The 12,009-nt window shown below is 41.1% G+C and overlaps 1 long non-coding RNA gene across 1 annotated transcript in view; it reads left to right on the top strand.

Moving 5' to 3' along the window:
• The window catches only part of LOC148357185 (uncharacterized), a 49,262-nt gene extending 43,701 nt beyond the window's left edge, over positions 1-5,561 (top strand). Inside the window, exon 3 of the long non-coding RNA XR_015851943.1 lies at positions 5,106-5,561. This is a non-coding gene — a long non-coding RNA (uncharacterized LOC148357185). The remainder of the gene's footprint in view (positions 1-5,105) is intronic.
• Positions 5,562-12,009: the final 6,448 nt, after the last annotated feature.

Genomic DNA, 12,009 nt, shown 5'->3' with positions numbered 1-12,009 from the left:
TTTTGGGATTATTGAAGGTTTCTTTCACTACTGGGAGGCACAGAAGGAGCCGTATGTGGTTGCAGTCCATTATAACATCTGAATGGACCAAGGCCATAATTAGTAAGGGGCCGGTCACACAGCCGTTTGCGGCTGAATCACGGCTAAAATTTTGCGTTTTTTTTTTGCCCGTGGTTGCCCGCGATGGAAAATGCAGACGCTGGCGACTGTTCCGCTTCCTCATCGCGTCATTTCCGCGTCATTTTCTCGTGTGGACCACGGGTATAAAAGCTCCCGAGCCTGTGTTGTGCCCAAATCCGACTCCTACGCAAAAACCACTACCCCCCCCCCCCCCCCCCCCTCTGCTGCGATCGCTTTTGTTGGAACCGTGCATTGACGTTGGTGACTTTTTCATCCGCGTTAACAAACGCATTTTGTAGAATACGATCGCACTTTATTGTTTAAATAAACGCGTTATATAGACTAGGATCTCCCAATTGTTATAATTAGCTCGCTTTATTGTTTTAATATGCGTTTTATATAGAATACGATCGCTTTTGTTGGAAGCGCAGAGAATGCGCGTTCACGCGAGGGGGGGAGGATTTTATATACGGTGTGCATTACCGTTCGATTACGTTCACAACAAAAACAAAGACGGAATGGTTTAAGTTGTATTACATTCCCAACAAATGCAAGACGAAGTGGTTTTGGTTATATGTTCGCCATTACATTCCCTAAAAGTGATATAAAAGTGAGATAAAACGAGGTAAAAGTGGTTGTAGTAGCGAGGGGATGCAAATCTTGGCAGGGATGTATTTCTCGGCATAACACCGGGCTGTAGAAATCATAACCGCTCAAGACACAGTCCCGTGAAGATCAAGATTTCAAGATATGGCACCTAAGAAGCCAATGTTATTATTGTAATAGTTTTTCATTTTTATTTTATTATCTTGTTATGAAATGAAAAGAAATGTCAAGAAATAAAAATGGATTAAGACGAGGTCACTACGGTGACGAATCCATGTTCACCCCTTGACGTCTCGAGCACAACTGACGTGTGCTCGGCAAATCGCGCTGTATATACGCGGAGAAAGGCGTTTGACCGTCACACGCGTAACACGCTAATTTCACGTAATAACACCGCGATACAGGCGCAGAACATGCTATTACCATGCTCCACCCACGATGACCCGCTGAAATTTCCCGTCCTACCCATGTGTAACCACGCCCTGGCCGCGGCCAGAGCACGTCGTTCCGCGTCATTTCCGCGTCATTACCTCGTGTGCCGCCCGCGGTTAACACGTGCTCAAAGTTTTGAGCAGCTCAAAACTTTTTCGCGCGGCCAACCGCGTGTGAATTTCCCACCGCGGAAGCACTGCTGTATCTCGTCTATATCGCGGTCTCAAAGCGTCCAACAGCGCTCAACAGCGTCTGCTTCACGGCCAGAAATTTCTGGCCGTGGTTCAGCCTCGATACGCCCGTGAAAGGCTGTGTACCCGCGCTCTAAAGAATTGAGCAGCGCAAAACTTTTTCGATACGTGTCAGGGAAATGATAAGTGTTGTTTGAGGTTGGTGTAAGCCAAGGAAAGTCAATTCTAATTATTTATACTTTCTTTAACTTAGGTGTGAACTAAGCTACTCTATGAACCGTTCATTTGAGCCACGATATTTTTTCTATTTAACATGATGTCATAAACAGCTACGGTATTTATCTCGTCACCAACCTGTTATGGACTGGCGTTGTAGATAAGATAAAAAATCCACACACTAAAGGTCTTCAAAGTGGCTCACTCAATCTATATGTAGCGCCAATCAAAAAATTATTTTTTGCTGTTGTCGACTTTGATTACTTAAACAAACTGGTTATCTTCCTGCTTGCTCATACATTGTGCTTATTTGAGATGTTACAATCTACGATACATGTTTTTTTTCCGTCAATGGGACATCATTTCCGCTGTCTGCCTCAATAATGCATGCACTGTCACCGTTGCCCATTGCCCTCACTTGGCCTCGCCCGTTTAGCGCCAGCTGCGGCTCGTTGACTGATTGACTTCCCTACTGTTTAAGCTCAGTGCTCTCACTCACCCTTTGTCAGTCCGTCAACGAACCTCTGCAACCGCAAGACGTGTGTTTTGAGTCCGTCCGGTATCCTGCTTGTGTACCCTGTCCGGTATCGATCCTGTCTGTCTCGTCTTGTCTGATATCTGACTCCAGTCTTCTGTATCCGGTATTGATCCCGTCTGTCTCGTCCTGTCCGGTATCAACCCTGTCTGTCCGGTATCTGCTCATGTATCTGGTATCAATACTGGCTGTCCCGTCCTGTCCGGTATCGACCCTGTCTCTCCGGTATCTGCTCGTGTATCTGGTATCGACCCTGTCTGTCCCGTCCTGTTCGGTATTGACCCCGTCTGTCCAGTATCTGCTCGTGTATCTGGTATCGATCTCGTAGGCCTCTGGCGTCCTGTTTTTCCACACCGGACTTCTGTCTTACTTCTTCCACCTAGCGATCACCGAATCAATGGCGTTCGTGTTCACCCGCATGACTGCCCCATTCCCGTAAAATAAAGCTTGTGTGAAAACGTTACGCATCTGGGTCTTCCTCCTGTCTCTGACACACGCAGCTTGTAGCCATCACAAACACGGAAAGGGGTCTATACAAGGGGTCGGTGACCCAAAATGTTAAAAGAGCAATTTTGGACAAAAAAAAAAAAACGAATTTGCCTTTAGCCACAAAAAATCAAAAGCCTCATATAAGCCTCAGCTCTATGTATCTATATTTGCTAAATTAGCCTACTCTCAAAATGGCTATGTTGGCTGCAGTGAATTCTGTGGAGAATGATGGACCACGTGACTACTCTATTGTAGGATACCGGCTTAAGTTTAACATCTTTTCAATAATTTATTATTGTTATAAAAATATATTACAATAACAAAAAGAGTGCAATAAAGCGTACCATGCATTTATAAAAAAATAAAACCTTTTAAAAAGATAGAGTAAATAAAATCACCTTACTGCAGTTTAAATTGGATTTCTGTGCAAATGTAGAACGAGTCGGTGCATTTTAAACACAGCAGAATCCATTTCTCTTTCTCTCTTTTGGTACCAAATAAAGGCACACATCATCTGGCCAGAGCAACAAAACATAAATGATACACCCAAGTGTCATTTAAAATATATACTGATAAAGAAACGAAATCACAAAACAGCTACTTTATTAAAAAAAAATTAAAAAGTGCTTATGACAGCATGTGCTCTTACCAGTTTAATGTGACTTCTGTGTTGAAATTAGTTGTATAGCGTTAAATTGTTACGCTGCTGCGTTAAAAACGGGGTAGAGCTTGCGTTCCGGAGACAGGAAAACAAGCGAAGGAGATGATTTCCCTCTCGTCCCATAGTTCCGTAGCAACAGCCGGAGTTGAAATGTATTATCCATTCTACACATTTTTACTCAATTGGAAAACATTAGTTTGTGCCATGTTTGTCCCCCGACTGATACGAAATCAAAATTAAAATATATTTCCCTCCTCCATGTTTTGCAATTGGTAAACATTTTGGAAAAGTGCAAGGCAGCCACTTGGCAGCCGCATGCAGCTCCTGAGCCGCAGGTTACCATTCCACATTCCACTTTTTTCCGTCAGTATCACTAATTGACAAAATGTCACCTGGCTTCCCCTGAACTCCTCATGAACCCACCGGCGGTGTCCCAAACGGTGTTTATGTTTGACCCTGCTGGACGCAAACCTCCATTGTACTCCTTGATACTGGAAGTTTTAGTATCGATCCAATCCAAGTAAATATGTGGCAGTATCGATACTAATCTGATACCTATACTTTATGCATGGAAATGTCATGAACATTGAATAATGGAACCCTTCTCTCTCGATTTAGTTCATAATTATGACGAACAAAGCACAAAGGTTTTAGGCACTTAAATGTTTCTTTTTTTATTAAATAACTACATTGCAAACTTTAACAGTATAAAAAACGCAATAGACTCATACCAACCCCCCGAAAACTGCTTTACTGGAAAATATCCGCATACTAAAAGAAAAACGAAATACAAAAGTGCGTACCTAAATATCAATGATTATTTAATTATGTAGTTAAAAAAATAATATGCTGGTAAAAAGCTAAAAATATAAAAATTTTAAACCGTTTACTGTACCATACAGTGGCGCTTCAATGTCAGACCCTCGCACACCATTTTTGTATTCTGCAATCATTTCCCTTTTCGACTTGATAATTGTTGTCACTGTTTTCCACTTTTTCTTCCTCTTGTTATGGGCAAAAACAGAAAATAAAAGCAACAAAATCACTATAAAGTGAGATGTGGTCCCTCTTAAATGCATCGATTTGTCATGGTTGCCATGGTGCCCAATTGGCTGCGCCCGTGTGTGTCACGGTTGCCGTGGTGCCCAATTGCCCCCGCCCGTGTGTGTCACGGTTGCCATGGTGCCCAATTGGCCCCGCCCGTGTGGTGCCAGCTGCGGCTCGTTGAGAGATTGACTTTCTGTTTATATAAAGCTCAGCGCTCTCTCACTTCAGTGTCAGCCCGTCAAACGAACTTCTGCCCCACAACACGTAGGTTCTGACTCGGTCCTGTTTTTCTGTGATATCACCCAAACAAACTTCTGCCTCACAAGACGTGGGTTCTGACTCGGTCCTGTATTCCTGTGATATTCTCCAGTCTGGTATTGTTCCCGTTTATTTTTGTCCTGTTTAATTTCGGGTTCCAGTTTAGTTTCCGTCTGTTTTTGTCCCGTTTATTATTTTCTCCAGTTTTCGTTCCCGTCTAGTTTCTCCTGTTAATTTTCGATATTCTGATCCGTTATCTATCCTGTCCGTCACTTCCTGTCCGGTATCGACCCCATCTGTCCGATATCAATTCGAGCAATTGGAATCAATCTCTGGCTTCCATTCTTTCCACGGCAGACTGGCTACCCAACGTGCATGACTCCCTATTTCCCGTAAAATAAAGGTTTGAGTGGTAACGTCACGCGATTGGGTCCTGTATCTGTTCTGGTTCTGACACGATTGAATGAACAGGAAGAAGAGCTCAAGCAGGGAATTAGCAACATTTTCTGTTAAGGAGTATAACTGAACCTCCTTTTTTTCTTTTTCTTAGCATTAATTTGCCAAGGCAAAGGGCCACAACCCACTGAAAACTTTCTGAGTTTGGGTCCATCACAAAATCACAACATTATTACCTGACCATGGGAAGCACCACCTGCCCCGGATGTGAGGAGAGTCTCCGGTCGCTTCAGCTCCCTGCCCTAGCTGCGAGGATAGTCACCTGCTGCGAAGAGAGTTCCCGGCCGCTTTGGCTCCCTGCCCTCGCTGCGAGGAGGGCCCCGCCTGCTTCGGCTCCCTGCCCGGGCTGTGAAAAGAGCCCCTGGCAGCTTCGGCTGACTGTTCTACCTTCATCCGTCCCGTTGTTGCAGCCACTGTAATTTCATTTCTTCCTTTTTCGTTTCGGGCATACTGGTATCCGGCCCTGTAGGACAGGTGTGCCCTATCACCCCACACCTGTCTCTATTTAGCCTTACCTGTCATAAAGACATTTTCGGCAGCACCCTTTGGCAAAATCACAATAGTCTGTAGTGAAAAAAATTACACTTGGCATTTTAGTCCACATTTTCTTGACCTAATTTAGCAAAGCAATGGTATTATTCACAAATTCAGAGTATAGCCATCAAAATTGGGCTTAATTTGGACATTTTCCATAGGAGGTCTACCCACTGTTGTGTGTTTTATTCTTAATAACCAGGTTTATTTTGTGATTTTTATGAAGGATCTATAAAGCCACTTATGATTTGAATATTTTGCAGGGTAAATGTGTTTTATGTGCTTTAAGTTTGAAACTGAGAGTTTTGTTGGTGACCGTACATTGACACTATCTGACTATAACGTAAGCATCTTTTTACAGTATTAGTGTTCCCTGATTCTGAGTGCATCTATCAAAATTGGGCCCAGTTTGGACAATTTTATCAAGGAGTGTTATCATCGTAGTTGCAGCCGGTTTATATATTTTGGAAAATATCACATTGCTTTTTAATTATTTCACAGTAGTTATTTTATTTTGGAGTTGCAGAAAAAAGTCCACAAATCGCTGCATTTCCTATTTGCCTCTGTTATTCTTAGCTTCTGCTTAGTGCAGAGATTTGTCCCTCTACTGTTTAGCAGGCAGGATGAAGGATCAAGCTAGGTAGGGAAATGTGCTAAAAGTGTGCCTGTCAGTCACTACTCAGGCTAAACTTAGATTGGGTGAGAGAGAGAAGGGATGGGCTATCAACATAGGGCAGTGTTTCCCAACCTAAAACTAAAACTTATTGACAGTATCAAGTTTTTGTGGTCACTATGGCTAAAGAAGTAATACAGTAAGACCTCGGTTATCGCAGTTAATTGGGACCAAAACCACCCGCGATAAGTGAAAATCCGCGAAGTAGCGGCGCACCTTCAAAAAAAAAAAAAAAAAAAAAAAAAAATATATATATATATATATATATATATATATATATATATATATATATATTTTTTTTTTTTTTTTTTTTTTTAACCATTACAGACCGCAAAGCTCTGAATCCGCGAACGTCGAACCGCGAAGTAGCGAGGTCCCACTGTAAATGTCATTCATTTTGGTTAAAATGTTTCCGTAATATGATTTTACTATATTTCTAACCTGTTTTTGTTAAGTTTACGTATATTTGTACCTTCCTTTTTTTTCTAGAAAATAGCAAATAGAATACTTTAAGCGAAAAATATCTGCGAGTGAAAAAAAATGTTTTACTCAGTTCTTACCTTTGCTGTTTATTAACATCAGCAAATGTATGGGCAAGATTTTACCTTATTTGATGCATTTTGTTATTTTTTGTGGTGCAGTCTTAAACAATTTCATAATAAGTTATTAATTATACTTTAACTCATGAATGTATAGAAAGGAAAGAAATTGTAGTTATTTGGAAGCGTGTTACAGTTGGCTGATCAGTAGAAGAAAGTAATGGAATACTTGTTTGCAAAGATGAAATTGGAAAATTTCCGGCGTTACACTAGACCAGTGATTTTCAACCACTGTGCCGCGGCACACTAGTGTGCTGTGAGAGATCGTCAGGTGTGCTGTGAGAAATTATCCAATGTCACTTGTTAAAATTTAACATTTTATGAAACATTTATGAATCATTTTCTTCAAATATTATGTCATTGTCAAGTGTCTGTGCTGTAAAGACTGGGGGGATTATAAATTATATCGTAATTAAACATACTGTTCAGTGTCATATTATCACATTTTTGGTTAGTGGTGTGCTGCAAACTTTTTTCCAATCTAAAAAACATGCACTGGCTCAAAAAAGGTTGAAAAACACTGCACTAGACATTGTCTCATGGCACACTAGTGTGCCCCAGCACAGTGGTTGAAAAACACTGACATAGAGAAGCAGAACAAAGTATGGATCCCAGGACAATAGTATTGACATAATCCAATTACTTGCTTAGTATTAATAATATCGGTGTTTGGATTGATTGCCCCCCAATGCTGCGCAGAGTACACCAGAAGTCATTAACAAATAGATTGGTGACTTTTCCATCGCAGTTAGTTTCGCTTTTGTTGTTTTTGTTCCAATGGCAAATCTTTTAATATCCATGACTCCAAAGGAGGAAGTGGGCTTTTCCCCAGAACTAATAACTTTTAGAGGATCTTTGTTTGGACTGGGAAGTAGTTCTAGCGTGATTTATTCGCTCCCTGTCAAGGAGCTTTAGGGGTAGTACTCCTGATACGTTTTGGAACTCGTCTGGAAGTTTTTATTCTTAAAACAGTTGGATGGGGAAGAGGGGTGCTGTGGTTGAATCCAAGTGGAGCAGAATCTCATATTTTGCTGTCAATTTTAGCTGTTATTGCAGAATTTTTCTGAGTTTGAGAATCAGCGATGTGCGGTGAGATTCATGTCCGATGAAGCACTGATTAGTCCGATTAGAACAGTGCATTTCAATTATTTTCTGTCACACCCCCTCCTTAGAAGAAGAAGTCCTCTCTATATTTTAGAGTTCTCTTTCTGCAGAAGTTGCTTTAACCGACATCATTGACAAATTTTTCAAAGAGTTGACGGGAATTTTTTTAATGCTTTTTTGTCATTTTGGCCGGTTGAAAATTGTAAAAACAAAGCAGCAGTACATTCTTAAGAATCTGGCGTTCCGTTTTAAAAGAGAAAGGCAGAGAAACAAAGAAGGAAAATGTAAGTTCAGAAGGAGCAAAAGCATAGAGCAAAATTGGGTCAAACTCAGGCTTGGTCTTAAAATCTGCTGGCAGTTTTTATTCCGGGATGAAAACAGTGAAAGTAAGAAAAGGACTGTTCAAAAACAGCCCAAATGCAACCCAAAGAAGATGGCGTCAGCAAGTAGAATATTTTGAAGTTACATACACCACTTTTAAGGTGAACACAACTACTGACATAAAAAAATAGCAATACTTTGGAATTCAATTACAGTGTTAACATTTAAAAAAATTGTGCTGTCTGAAAATTATATCCATCCATTTCCTGCACAGCTTACCCTCATTAGGATCGCAGGAGCGGTGGAGCTCAATTTCTCCAGGCTGAAAAATTACTCAACAAATAACATGGTTAGTGACCAAAGCAAAAACCCGAATGTTTCCAGTCTTGCAGCCAAAATGAGAAGAAAACTAGAAGCTAGAGCTGCCGAGTAAGCAAAACAAAAAATGCCAAGTCAGCTTTTTGGGGCAGTTTTCACATCCGGGGAAACCTACCTGACTGCCTGTAAAATATGGTGTTGATATTCAATGTCATTCTGACCTAGGAGATTGGAAATAAATGGCTGAGTAAGCTTATTTGGGCAGTACTGACATGTAGAATGATCTGACTGCCAGTGAAATATGGTGGTTATATCAAAACTCCTTCCCCCTTTTGTTGGGTGGACAGACACAAACAGACAAACAAACAGATTTCACTCATTCCTTTTCTTTGGATATTAGTGCAGGACTCTGACGACTACTAATCGAATATCGTAACATGGTTCTTTTGGGGGGGAAGATGTGATTGGAGTACTGTTTCGGGTTGCCGTGGATTTTCCAAAATGTGGGGATACTTTGTTTTTTTTCCAGCTGCATATATCTGAGGTTGCGTTTAATGTTTTTTTGCATCGCCAGATGAATTCCACGCCAGAGGACTTGCACAGCTCAATCAGCTACATATCAGTAACATGTATCCTAAGCAGCCCCCTGACTCTACTTTGCCCAAAACTTCAGCGCTATTTTAACAGCCGTCTGCTGTTTTTTTTCACCCCCCTTCTTCTTTTCTTGGATCCGGTCTATTGTTCCTAGCAGGTCTGCGCTTAATCAGTGGATGTGCTTGTAGGGGTGTTTCATGATGAAACTGCAAGCTCGCATTGCTCAATGGCGGCTTGCCCATGTGAAAATGAACACATTGTGTCCTTAATGCACACCGGCCCTAGATGAGCTCCGGTTCCAGCAGGAATCAGTTTGAACTCCATCATAATATTTTTTTATTTGAAAATAATGTTCTCTTGTATGTGCTCATCAATTGATATAGTATTCCCTCAATTTTTGGGGGTTAATCTATTGCATGAACAAACTTTTTGTGTGAATTTCCCGCAAAGTAGTAACGTTACTTCAAAAAGGTAATTAGTTATAGATACTAACTACTTCTTTAGAAAAATAACTCAGTTAGTGACTGAATTACTCTACAATAAAAGTAACGAGTTACCAGGGAAAGAAACTATTTCCATTTATATAGCAGTTAACAATATGAACCAGAGACAACTGGTCAAGTAGACGTTGGCAACTGAACTTAAAATATTTTCTTTACTACAAAAGTTGATTGTAAAACAATATGAAGTAGCATGAATCAGTCTGAAGTCATACACTAGGTCAAGTAGACATATTGTAACTGTATTTCAAAGATTTTTCTTACAAGAAAAGTACACAGTTCACCAATAAAGTACACTACAAAGTGTGTTTAACACTGAAATGTAAGTCTAACAACCCGACACAAATGACACATGTATTTCTTCCATCATGTATTTAGCCAACCAGACTATCCTGCCCCTTCTCAAACCAGTGTTTGAATCTGAGGAGCAGAAGCTTCTCAAACCTCAACAGAAAAGGCACTTGAACCAAGATTTAACAACAAACCAGCTTTCGCGTAGCTCAGCTTTTGTGTAGCTCAGCTTTTGCGTAGCGCAGCTTTCGCGTAGCGCAGCTTAGCATGGCGGCCCAAAAAACATTTTGTCCTTTCGGATCAGATACCTGCCAGACAACACAAACATTCCTACCTTTATACACCACCAAATTAATGTGCGCTACCCCATGGACAAAATTGGAATAACAATGAATGACACACATACACCGACAGGTCTTTTCGTAAATTGGAGCTCCTTTGAGGAGTCTCGCAGGGTCTCATCAATCACCACAGTGACAGCGCCTTCTCCTCCAAATGCACAGCTGCTCCCGATCGAGGCCTGCTTCCCATCTTCATTGGGATCCGTTCGTGTATGCGCTGGCGCAGCTAATCTTGAGTCAACGAAGCAATGACTCCAGACTGAATTGACCTTTAAGGGACGCATTCTAAAACATATACCGTATTTTCCGCACTATAAGGCGCACCGGGTTAAAGGGCGCACCCCGAAAAAATAGTTTTTGGTCCTATATTTGACATACATAAGACGCATCGGATTATAAGACGCTACAATAGGAACGTCGACAAAACAGTCAGATAGTTCAGTCAAACTGATTACCCCCTTAACATTCCCAAAACTTGCAAAGAAGCAAATACGTGTCGAGAACACGTGCAGATGCGGTGTCCGTACGATGTCACTCAAATGCATCGTTCCAAATATCATTCGGAAGGTTAAAGTCTTGGGATTCAAGAAATGCCAACCATTCCTTAGTTTCTATTTTCTTTTTCGCTCGGGACTTTACTGTGCATATGACAATAAACACTTGGAATTGAGTTTAATTTAAAAATAGACACTCCATTCCATCCATTATCTGCACCGCTTATCACAGAAACATCGAGTTCAGTCTGAAACAATATACAGGGAAAATATATAGCCAGAGTAGCTCACCGAAGTCGTTGTGTTCAATAATATTGTGCAAGCATGGTCCTCTTATATCCGTGAGTGAAGTAAATCCAGGAGAATAAAATATTTACAAATACAGAATAGTAAAAAATGCTTTCTCTATGCCGTCAACCCAAAGTGCTTTTTACATTCATCTTTTTCGGCCAATTGCAGGCTTTGTTTTGCCGCTTAAGCCTATGCCAGCCTGTAAATGATAAAAGGATCCGCTCCTTTACCTCCGAATAACTTTAGCCAATAGTGATCGATTCAACTGATGATTGACACATCTTTTTCGGCCAATTGCAGGCTTTGTTTTGCCGCTTAAGCCTATGCCAGCCTGTAAATGATAAAAAGGATCCGCCCCTTTACCTCCGAATAACTTTAGCCAATAGTGATAGATTCAAATGATGATTGACACATTGGTTAGCCAATGAAACGCCGGTAAATAAATCCCAGCATACTCTGCGGACTACTTGGCGTTCGGCGGAAAATCTAGTCGGCGGCTGCAAGTTAGTTGCAAGACTTTGCGACTTAATATTGATCCATAAATAAGGCGCACTGTATTATAAGGAGCATGGTCAGCTTTTGAAAAAAATAAAGGCTTTTAGGTGCGCCTTATAGTACAGAAAATACGGTATATAATTTCAGATAGATAGATAGAGCAAGAGAGAGCAAGAGATAGAGACAGACAGACAGACAGACAGACAGACAGACAGACAGACAGACAGACAGACAGACAGACAGACAGATAGTGTTAGGAATCAAATATTAAAATGTTTCGTTTACCAAATTGTTCGAATTAGTTATCTGACTCCATTAACCAAACACAACCTACATTCACTCAACAATGTGCGCTCGTTTCTTGAAGGAAAAGATGAACAAGAAAGGCCGACATTTTCACACGAGGGCACGCCTTTCCGCAAGATGGTGTGCTGACTCCTCCC

Source organism: Urocampus carinirostris, chromosome 11 (genome assembly GCF_059441175.1).
Source record: "Urocampus carinirostris isolate Australia breed hairy pipefish chromosome 11, RoL_Ucar_1.0, whole genome shotgun sequence".
NCBI classification, from domain to species: domain Eukaryota; kingdom Metazoa; phylum Chordata; class Actinopteri; order Syngnathiformes; family Syngnathidae; genus Urocampus; species Urocampus carinirostris.
This window is presented reverse-complemented; position numbering and strand designations above follow the sequence as displayed.